Below are 11,308 nucleotides of genomic sequence, written 5' to 3'. Positions count from 1 at the left end.
ACTCTGGGTGAAGGGTATATCAAAGTTCTTCCTATTATTCTGTCAGTTTGAGAATAGTTCAAAAAATTTTTAATAAGAAAAAAATTTATAAATGGCCCATATTCCAGACCATTTGGGGACTGACCTCAACAGCAATTTGTACATGGTTGATTTTTCTTGACATGATAGGAGGAAATAGGTTCAACAACCAGCATTTAGACGACTTCAATAAAGCACTGCAGATGCTGGTTATTTAATTATTAATTCCCTGTCCAGCTGCAGAAGGTAATGAACCATGTTCTCTATTGGTTTAAATGCCAGCTTTTTGCTTAAGTGTGCTGTCTTCTGAGTTATGGCACAAATTTTAAAAAGGAAGAATGATTCCATAGGAAAAAGCTCTTAAATGGGGACTGGGTTGTTTAAGGTTATGACTGTGACCACAGTACAGCTTCCCACCTGGTAATAGCTGGCTTTGGCCTCGATCATCAGCTGCTGAGTAGAGATCATCTTCTTCCTGCGTTTACACTCCTCCTTGAGAAGCCTGATCTCCCCTGCCTGCTTGGTGAGCAGCTGCTTGCTGTGCTCACAGTCACCCAGGCTCTGGTGCAGCCTTTCCTCCAGGCTGTGCAACTGCGAGGTGAGGAACTCCTGCGAGTACATCAGGTACTCGATGGTGAGCTGTGCCAGGCGGATGAGCTTCAGCAGCACCGGGTCCACCCCCGACTGGCAGTGTGGGCATTTCTCGTCCTCCAGTTTGCAGAAGGTTATGCTCATGATGTTCTCCTGCAGCGTTAGCACGTCCACGGCCCCTGCCACCTTGTCCACGTCGATGGCGCTCAGCCGGCGCCAATCCACACTCTCCAGTCGCGGCCGGAACTGGAAGAAGGGCAGGGGGCCTGATGCCGCACTGGGGGGCACACAGGCCATGGAGGCCGCGCCTGCTGCTGCAGAGGCAGAGGCGTCGGCCCCTCGAGGCCGCTGGCCAGAGGGTAGTAGACGTGCTTCTGGAAGGGCATGCTTGCGAGCCAGTCCGCTGCCTAGGCTTTAATCAGAGGAGCGATTCGGCTTCGCCTACCATCCTCAAGCCGCTTCCGGGCCGCCGCCGCCACACCCTTGGGAAGCCAGAGAAGACCAGGTCGGGGGCTGGGGCTATAGCTCAGCGGTAGAGTGCTTACCTAGCACATGTGAGGCCCTGGGTTCAATCCTCAGCACCACATACAAATGAATAAATAGAATAAAGGTATTTAAAAAAAAAAAAGATTTAGTTTAAAAAAAAAAAAAAAAAGAAGACCAGGTCGGCGGCGGCGGTGGTGGCGGCGGCGGCGGCCAAGGTCTGGGCGTCCAGGACGTTGCTATGGCAGCGCCCCGCCGGACCCAGAGCAAAGGGCGCGCCGGCCAGCGCGCGGTCAGCTTGCGCCCAGCACCCTTATAAACTTGTGTGGGGGTTGCATTATTTTCTGGAGAGACCAAAATATTTCTAGTAGCAACTTGAAGACTTCAGGCCTCTCATTTTGGGGGTCTTCTGGGGGCTGCCAGTGGTTACCACAGAGATCAAGATGCTGAGGGAAAGCCAGACATTCCTCAATCCACCGGGGAGTCCCTGCTTGGACCAACCACCAGGAAATTTTTTTTCTTTCCTGGCAGGTCTGTGGACTGAGGGCTCCATCCACTGGGCTGCAGGATCAGCGGGAACAAGGGCTGTGGTCTCTCTTGCTCACTGATGTATCCCCAACACCCCAGCTGCGCGCTCCTGGGCGGGTACCGGGCGCTGCAGGCTGACGGAGAGTCTCAGGGGACACAGATCCCAGGGGCTCTGCTGGCTCAGGCGGGGCTCGTGGAGGTCGAGGAGCAGGCGGGCGGACTCCTTCTTCCAGGGTGCAAGATGAAGCGTGTCTCGTCTGGGCAAGTTGTGGCGAGGCTGGTCGCCTGGCGCCGTTCAGGGCCTTCCAGACTCCAGGCCACTGGCGCCTCAGAATCCCCCACCCCCCTCCCGCCCCCAACCCCTCAGCGATCTCCTTCAGGCCTCTTCCTCCGCTGCCCGGCTCCTCTGGCTGTTCTCTTTAACTTTCAACATGTAGAAAAACATATGCATTTGATTAAAGCCTATGAATCCTGTTCCAATTACAGCATTATAATTTAGGCTTAAGAAAGTGTCTCAAATCTCTATCTCCCCACTACCTTGCCTCCTCCTTTCTTCTGACTGGGAGGGTAGAAACATCAAAGATATTAACATAATGAACATTATAAAGAAGAAAACAACAACAGGGTTTCTCAGGGGGAAAGTCTATTTGCAATATGGTTTACCATGCATAGCTTGGGGAAGAGGGCAGAATCTCCTGCAGCTGTGTGGGCTAATGGATGCAGATCATTAACTGCTATCTCTGTTGTATTCCGGAGGACAGTTGCAGGGGCTGAATACTTTTACTAAGAAGAAAAATATTGTCTTATAAAGTAGTCTTGGCGTTTTGCTAACATTGGGTTTGAATTTTAAAATATAGAAACAGGGTATAAATTCTTTGGGCTACTTGGGAATACAAGAACACAAAAGCCTCAAAGAGCCTTAATCTTAAAGAAAGACTGTTCAGGAGCCACAGAGAAGATTCAGATGACTAGGGAACCAGATATTAACAGTTTTAATAAAAAAGTAAAATAAAAACAGCAGGTACAATAAGATTTTATATTAACCATTACAAGTCAAGATTCAAGTAGACACCCCATAATTTCTAATCCAAAATTTAGAATTAATTGTTCCTTCTTTATTGCTTTCATCATCTCCACTTTCAAAGGCCCCTGCCTTTGTAATCAACCCTATTTTCCATTACAGATTGTCCTAGATGCGTGCACAAATGAATAACAATACTTACCAAGAACTGCCATGAAGCTATGAAAACAAAACTATACAACTTGCAGCTCTGTGTAGAAGAATACACAAGAACAACTTGGGGAGGGAGGTGAAGAAGAAAGGGAACTATGAAAATCTTTTATCCAAGGTTTCCCTTATCAAAATATCTTATGTAGTGGAACTCTCTCTTTCTTCAACCCTTATCCCACCCCATTATTGGTCTATAGTACTGTCAAAAATTCCAGCAATTACAAGTTCATTTGATTTGAGCTAAGGAGAAGGCTGTTAAAATTATAGTAAGTAAGCTGCCAGAATGAGGTAGCTATCAGTTATTCACACATTGTCCTGAATGAGTTCAATCAAGTCTTTTTTTTTTTCAATTTGTCATGTATATTTAATGGACAGATAACAGAGAACAATCATATTAAGACCATAAATGTCAATGTCAATAAGTATGGAGGTTCTTTGCTCAATAGCTTAATATGTACCCAGCCCATCTGATTTGTGGCAGGCTTCCATTTCACTCAAGCCCCCTCAAGTCCAAATGGCCTTTTTAATGCTCATGCAGTACACCAAACACTATACCATCTCAGAAACTGTATGGACATTCCCTCTGTCTAGAATATTCTTACCTCAGATTTTCACATGACTTCTCTTTTATTTCCCTCAGATCACTGAAAATAGGTTACTATTAAGTATACTCTCTTGAAAGAGGATTACTTTAACCTCCTGTCAAAAATACCTTCCTATCTCTACTTCCTCTCCCACTATGTGTTATGCTTTCTATTTTTTTTCTTTTTTTTAATTGATTTTTTATTTATTTTTTTTGTCTTTTTTTTGATTTTTTTTTATTGGTTGTTCAAAACATTACACATAAGAGGTTGTGAGGGGAACGGGAAAATAAACAAGGAGAGAAATGAAATACAGTAGATGGGTAGATGGGGTAGAGAGAGAAGATGGGAGGGGAGGGGAGGGGGGATAGTAGAGGATAGGAAAGGTAGCAGAATACAACAGTTACTAATAGGGCATTATGTAAAAATGTGGATGTGTAACAGATGTGATTCTGCAATCTATATTTGGGGTAAAAATGGGAGTTCATAACCAACTTGAATCTAATGTATGAAACATGATATGTCAATCAAGTCTCTTTAAATATCAAAGAGTTGTCACCCTGAGGGAGTGGGGCAGGCTGGAGGTGAGACCCAGCACCCTCAGCTGTACTGCTTTTTTCAAGGTAGTTAGCAGCACAGAGATCTTGGGAAATGATAGAGGAACTGAGCTGTAGAACCAAGAATTCAACATGTAAAAATGGGTGTAGAGAGAGCCATAGGCTAAAGACAAAGCTTGACTTCCTCTACCAATTTATCTTCTTGTCCCAAATCCACCACAGCTTTTCTGACCCTCTGCTTCTACAGGCCCTAAAGCTCAGACCAGTGCTGTCCTAGGCCACTTGGACTACTTAAGTAGGTTAATTACAGTATCTTGGGGTGGCTCAGAAATCTCATTATCATGTATATGATCCCTAAAGTCCTAATAATTTGTAAACATATCCTTAGAACACACACTGTTTATGATAACTACTTGTAATTTTCAACATATAACTCCCACCCAAACAACCTAGTTAGACCAGTGTCTTCTGTTTTGCAAATGTTACGTTTTTTATGTCACCATCCATTGAACTCATAAAATATCTCCCTTGCACAGATGGTGGTTGCCCTTCTTTTCAAGTTTTACTTTTTCTTCAATTCCAAATCAAGCTCTATCTTTTTGAGGCCTAATTACATTACTCCAACACTCACCAAATGCCCCTTTTTCCCTGAACTTTTACAGCACTTACCACACAATCTTCATAGTTATTTATTCTTCAGTGTGTTTACCTTAACTTTCTGAGTATAGACTGTGAGCCAGCAGTCCACAGGCAGAAATCATCCATTCATCTACTTAAGCATTCAATAAGTATCTACTTTGTACCAGCAACTTTCAAGGATTCATAGCCTAAGGATCATCAAGTAGTCATAGGACCATGAGATGTGCTATAATTGGGGTATTCTCAAGGTGACATAAATGCAAATGGATGACTGTAACTGGCCTAGGGTAGAGGATTGGGGAAAGTTTCAAAAGATGTCACCTGAGTTGAGACTTATATGAGACTAAGCAAGAGAGTATCAGGATGTTGTTAGCCCTCTGACTTTGGGTGAGATGAAGCAAGACCAGTTAGGGTAAAATTGCAACTTTGACTACATAAAGTCTTAAACTAAGGCAGTGGGATTGGGGGATATTCAACAATATTTTTAGGAGGTAGATTGTACAGGACTAATAGACCAAAAATGATGATAATTGCTATCATTTATTCATCACTTACTAAGTTCAAATCAATGTTAAAAACATTTTGTCAAGGCTGGGTATAGCTCAGTGGTGAAGCATTTACCTATTATACATCACTTGGGTCTGATTCCCAGCACCACAATAAAAAAATGCTTTATCCACTTAATCATTTGACTTAATCATTACTGCAAATTTGCAGTGTATATAATAACACTATTGTCATTTCACAAGTTGGAAAACCAAGATAGTAAAATCAAGTTATGTCACTAACTTTACATGACATATAACTAATGGAACTGAAATTTGAACCAAGGCAATTGAGCTTCAGAGCCCACATTCTTAAGTGCTTTAGCATACTATCATCAAGGACAGGGAACTCGGATAACTGTCAGGTTACTGAGAGAGAAAAAATACAGGCAGAAGTTAATACAGTGCATAGAACTTAAATACATGGCTTGTGCATTTATTATTTACTGCTGCTCCTCATCTCTAACTTTGAAGGCAAATTTTTCTCTAAAATAGTGTCCCATCAATACCCTTTCTACCAACCAACAATGCCTAAACTAAGTTGGTATCTTTGGTTTTAGTTTCTCTCTCTCTCTCTGTCTCTCTCTCTCTCTCTCTCTCTCTCTCTCTCTCTCTCTCTCTCTCTCTCTCTCTCTCTCATATATATATATAATCTACATTCATTTTCTTGAATGGTACTGGTAACCAAACAGGTTCCTGATCTTCACCTCAGTCTGTTTGAGCACTTGGCACATTTAGCCTCTGCCTAAATTTATCTATGAATGTGGTTTATCACCTTACTAGATGAAAGTCCTGATAGCAAGAAACAAATTTTGTTCAACTTTGATGAACAATAACTAGTACCCAATATGTTCTCATTAAAAATTAATTGGCTTGAACATATAATACAGTGTTTCTTGAAGTTTCTACTGTTTTCACTCATCTCTTAATTTTCTTCATTTGTCATCTGTAGCAACTTTATCATTTCTTTCTTTTATATTAATCCTCTTAAACTTAAAATTTATCTTAAAAGGAAAATGCATATTCCTAAAAGTAGAAAATTAATGTAATTTACCATTAAAAGAAAACCATGAAATAGATATGTAATTCCTAAAACAAGTAATGCTTATACATAACTAACATCATTCTATTTATTAAGCATACCACACTACAGGATAGATAGATATTTGCATTTTTTTAATTGAGGTAAAATTTTCATGACATAAAAATTTATGGTTTTGAAGTGCATAATTCAATTCAAGGCATATAGTGTATTCAGAATGTTGTGGATTCATTCCTTCTTTTTTTTTTTTTTGGTTTTAACAATAATATTCTATTATAAAAGCACTTTACAACTTCATCTCATCTTTGAGTATAATTTATACGTATGTGGGCTAATGCTTACCTGAAAACATTTCTCTATTCAGATGCGTAATCCAAGTGCTCTCTGAATATTACCAGGTAACAATACGTGAGAAGTGAAGGAGGAAGAGGAATAGAGGGGAGCAAGGTTTTCTGAGTTAAGTGTTTTTTAGCAATGAGAAGATGAGGAAATATGAAGTTATTTTTGTTGTCTTTTCGTCTTTATACTGTGTTAAGTAATGCTTACAACATAAATTCAGCAGGCTTTTCCTGAGCTTTAACTCAGAAATTTTCTCCCTGCAAACAATGTATTTACATATGTGTTTATTAACTTACACAGCAATCTCACAATAACTAGTATAGATTAAAAGGGTGCACTACTAATATATTTGCTTGCAGTGTTTTAAGGAAAATACATATTGCCATGGTGATGAAGCTCTAAAATGATTCATCAAAATATCTAAAAATTCAAAGTTAAAAAAGGCAAAGAAATAAATATAACAAAAGGAAAAAAAGATTAATTGTAGCTTAAATATAAAACTAAATCACTGGTTAATTAACCAAACTACACAGATCTAATAAAAAGCAAAACCAGCTTGAAAGACCCAACATTTTTTAAAGAATGCTAAAACATAAGGCATAAATCTGCATAATATTGACTTTTATTTCCATTTTCTCCTTTCCCTTTTCGATGTTCTTATCTGCCTCTAGGGGCTTACAAAAATTATTTCCATTTTAATTTTGACTTCAAATGTTCAGAGTAGGGTCTTTGCTATTCTGTGAGGGTTCTATTGTGGGTAAGCTTTAGATATCATTATTTCTATTTGTCATAGTTTTGATCAAGTCATCAAATTTAAATTCTTCTACTGTTTCTTAAAGGAAATTGATTTTTTCAATGCCTTGCCTGCATAGCATTTTTTAATTTTTTAAAAATATTTATTTATTTTAGTTTTCGGCGGACACAACATCTTTGTTTGTATGTGGTGCTGAGAATCCAACCTTGGCCGCATGCATGACAGGCGAGCGCGCCACCGCTTGAGCCACATCCCCAGCCCTGCATAACATTTTTTAAAAGACAGAAAATACAAGCAAAATCTGTTACTTAAAAGGGTGGTGGTGGAATTTTTTGTTTTAAAACAAACAATAGCTATATCAACAATTTTAAAAACCTTGGGAGAAAGAGTTAATTGGAACTGATTTTATGATGAATAATTAAACATTGAAAACCTATTCTGAAGCACTTGGTTATTTTTTTTCTCCCAGAGTCTAATAAAGTACATGTGAAAGGGTCATTTGTCTTGGTCAGAAATAAATTTTATGCTCATCTATTTGTAAGTACTCACGTATGTTCATTAGGACTCATTTTGAGGATACACCAGAACCCTTTCCTCATTTAAGCATTGACCACCATGAAAGCTATGTTTTGACCTCAAAGAAGGTCAAAACATAATTTATATCAGTGCTCAAGAATAATTTTGGACATCTTGGCCTAGAGCAAGTGGTTATCTGTAAAGGATAATTCCAATGGATTTGCTGCATTGCCACCTCCTGTTTGTTTTGTGGGAGGGTGAGAATAGGGAATGAATATAAGAGAGAGGTGAGAAAAGCAGGTAAAGATCAAGTAGGTAGGTAAATGTTGCTGAGAACATACTACTCCTTAACCAAGCCATGCTCATAATGTTGAGATTTCCATCATTTTAAAGTATGTTATCATAACATTAAAAAAGAAAAAATGTGAAGAAAATGTATCTGATCTTTAAGGTTATCACTGGAAATATGCTGGAATCTTTTGGCTTTTTTAAAATATAAATAATGAAGACACTGATATTTTTGTGCTCCTGAAGCTAATAGATCATCTCCACAAAACAGGCAGCAATGATGAATTGCAATACGTTATTACTAAAGGGAAATTGTTCAAGCCAATAGTCACACTGCAATCAATGAAAGAGTACAGAGTAACGGAGCCAAAGCAATGAGTTTCTGGAGAAGGGTTGAAGATGCCATGAGAGATTAGCAGGAACAGCCTCCTTCACAGACTGGTTGCTCCTGAGGCTTTTCCACTTTAATGTCAATCATGTCTTCTCTGCTTCTGTCTTGTGTGCTTTCCATTCCAGGCAAAGCCTGCTGCTACAGGTCGGAAGAGCTGCTTTATTGTATCCTGCTTTTGCTCTGGTTTCAATGAAATTAACATTCAGCTCTTTGGCTTTCCTCTCTCCTTCCTCAATTGAAACTTGCCTCTTGTCAGCAAGATCTGTTTTATTTCCTACTAGCTTGATGATAACATCACTTCCACTTTCTGTTCTGACATCATCAATCCATTTTGTAGTTTGCTGGAATGAGTTAACATTTGTGATATCATAAAAAAATGACTGCCATAGTGAAGTCACGAATGTAGCTAGGAATCAAGCTCCTGAACCGCTCTTGACCTCTGTGTCCCATAATTGCAATCATACTGTTCGATCCTCCAAGTACATGGTTTTTTGATAAAAAGTCAATGCGAATTGTTGCCTGATAAGTGTTGTCAACACTGTCATACATGAATCTGGTGATCAAGGATGTTTTTCCAATGCTCTGTTTTCCTAGCTTGAATTTCCTCAGAGGATTCCTGAAGTCTCCGTCCGCGGAAGTGATGGAGCCCTAGGAGCTGCCACAGCCTCAGCCCAGAGACCTCCAGGACCAAAGCTGCTCCAACCGGCTGTGGAAGAAGGCGAGCGGAATGGCAGGCGCTGAGTTCTCTCGACCCCTGCAGGGCCAGGCAAAGGATCAAGGCTTGAGGGCAACAGGACTCTCCATAGCACGCAGCTGTTGCTGCCTTCCAGCAGAGGAGCCTCGCACCCAGGCAGGTCAGCCACAGCAAAGGGAAGGAGGGCAGTGTCGGAGGCAGCCAGGGGTGTGCGCGGGGCTCCAGAGGCTAGGGCCTTCTCTTCCCTCAGCGCCTGGTATGGAGACTAGGGTGGGAAAGGCTGAGGGTGGAGGAGCTGGATCCTCAGACGCATCAGGGACCTTTCACATGCAGTGCCTGGACTCCCACAGCTGTCGCCGCTGCCCAACCTGCTGAGTGCCTAAGCTTTCTCTTGTTGCAAAAAATTTTCTTCATCACCCCTAGAGGAAACTCATACTCATTAAACAATTGGCACCCATTCTCCCCTGTCTAACCATTGGCTATTGTGAATAGTGCTACCCTATACACAGTTCTACACAGGTGTAGACTTGTTTCGGTTATCAATTTTCCGTTCTTTTGGTATGTACCTAAGAGTGGAATATCCAGATCAAATGATTAATTTTATGTGGAAATTTTTGAGGAAGTTTATATATACATACAAGGAAATAGGTTCATTCTCGACATGCTCATGAAAAAACAAACTTCAAATATTTTTTATCATACTTGTGGGATAATAGTTTTCTTTACAGCTGATCCTTCTATAATAGTAGTAGATGATTCAAGCAATTACTAATTTTGGTCTTCATATCTATCTAAAGATACATAATTGATTTCATCACAATCATTCCCTTGTATTAACATTTCCCTCACAGAATATACCTTTATATTTTAAAAATTCCACTTTTACCTATTGACCCATGTTGACTTGAAGAGGAAGAAAAGAGGAAGAAAAAACAAAGCAGAGGTTTGATTCCAATTTACAATTGTTTGTGAATATGTTATATTTATTTATTACCATTTTTTGAAAATAAGATTTTACTGTATCACTATAAAAAATGCAGTAACAGGGCTGGGGTTGTGACAGAATGGTTGCCTAGCATGTGTGAGGCACTGGGTTCAATCCTCAGCACAACATAGAAATATCAATAAAATAAAGTTATGTACAACTAAAGATATTTTTTAAAAAAATGCAGCAACACTTTCTCAGGCATACCTGAGCACTGTACCAGTAATTCATCACTTGCTCTAGAAAGGATTCTGACACCTACTCTAGTCTTTAGCAATAACATTCAGGTACTGATAAGCATGGTACAACCAGGCATTCTCTTTTGTAATAAGCATTAAAAGAAGTAGCAAATTGAATTTGTGTTTGTTTGTCTACTTCTAGTAATATACCACACTTCAGAAAATGCTGATCTAAGAGGAGCTATTTTTTTTTAAGCTGAACTAGCTATAGTCACACATTTTATTGCCAAAGAGAGAGGAAGTTTCTACCTCATCTGCAAGTGGAAAAAGGATGGACTCCTCATAAAAATTGGAAAATGAATGAAGCTTTCAAATAAATATGAAGGTCCATTCCTCTTAACTTTCCAGGAGAAAAGTTAAGTGTCTTTGGGGAACATCTTATAGAATTCCAGCTGGAAAAACAAGTACCTTAGGGAGGGATCATGATCACCTTGCACTTAGCAACATCTTCCAATGGGAGATGCACTCATCCTGTGATTTCATAGGATATTTTGGGTTTGAAGAGAAATAATATCCAATTTAAATAGTATGCTATATTTATTCCTATGTGCAAACAAGTATGTCAATCCCTAGAATGTTTTAAATCCAATCAATTGGTTTACAAATCATTATCCTTTTTTAATATGGAGATTATCATATCATCCTATTTATCCTAATTCTGAGGTAAAACATATTTAACCATGTTTCCAAGTGCAAATATCCATTAATGTACACAAAAATAGGATGTGGCTAAGAAACTGTATTAAAAAAAAAAAACAAAAACAATTTTCCATCTGAAGACTTTACATCACTGGCTCACAAAACTAACAGGGATGAGTTTCAATTAAAGAACAAAACATCTGAATATAAACCTGTCCTCAAAGTATTTTGAAAATCATCCCAAGATA

At 39.5% G+C, this 11,308-nt stretch overlaps 2 pseudogenes; both read right to left on the bottom strand.

Annotated features, from left to right (window-relative positions):
* Positions 1 to 435: 435 nt before the first annotated feature.
* LOC144251237 (cilium assembly protein DZIP1 pseudogene) lies at positions 436 to 3,035 on the bottom strand (annotated as a pseudogene).
* A 5,489-nt stretch (positions 3,036 to 8,524) lies between these two features.
* Positions 8,525 to 9,052, bottom strand: LOC144251238 (ras-related protein Rab-6A pseudogene; annotated as a pseudogene).
* Positions 9,053 to 11,308: the final 2,256 nt, after the last annotated feature.

The sequence above is a fragment of the Urocitellus parryii genome, assembly GCF_045843805.1.
Source record: "Urocitellus parryii isolate mUroPar1 chromosome 10 unlocalized genomic scaffold, mUroPar1.hap1 SUPER_10_unloc_2, whole genome shotgun sequence".
Lineage (NCBI taxonomy): Eukaryota > Metazoa > Chordata > Mammalia > Rodentia > Sciuridae > Urocitellus > Urocitellus parryii.
Note: the sequence above shows the minus strand (reverse complement) of the source record. Positions and strands in the feature narration are given on the sequence as shown.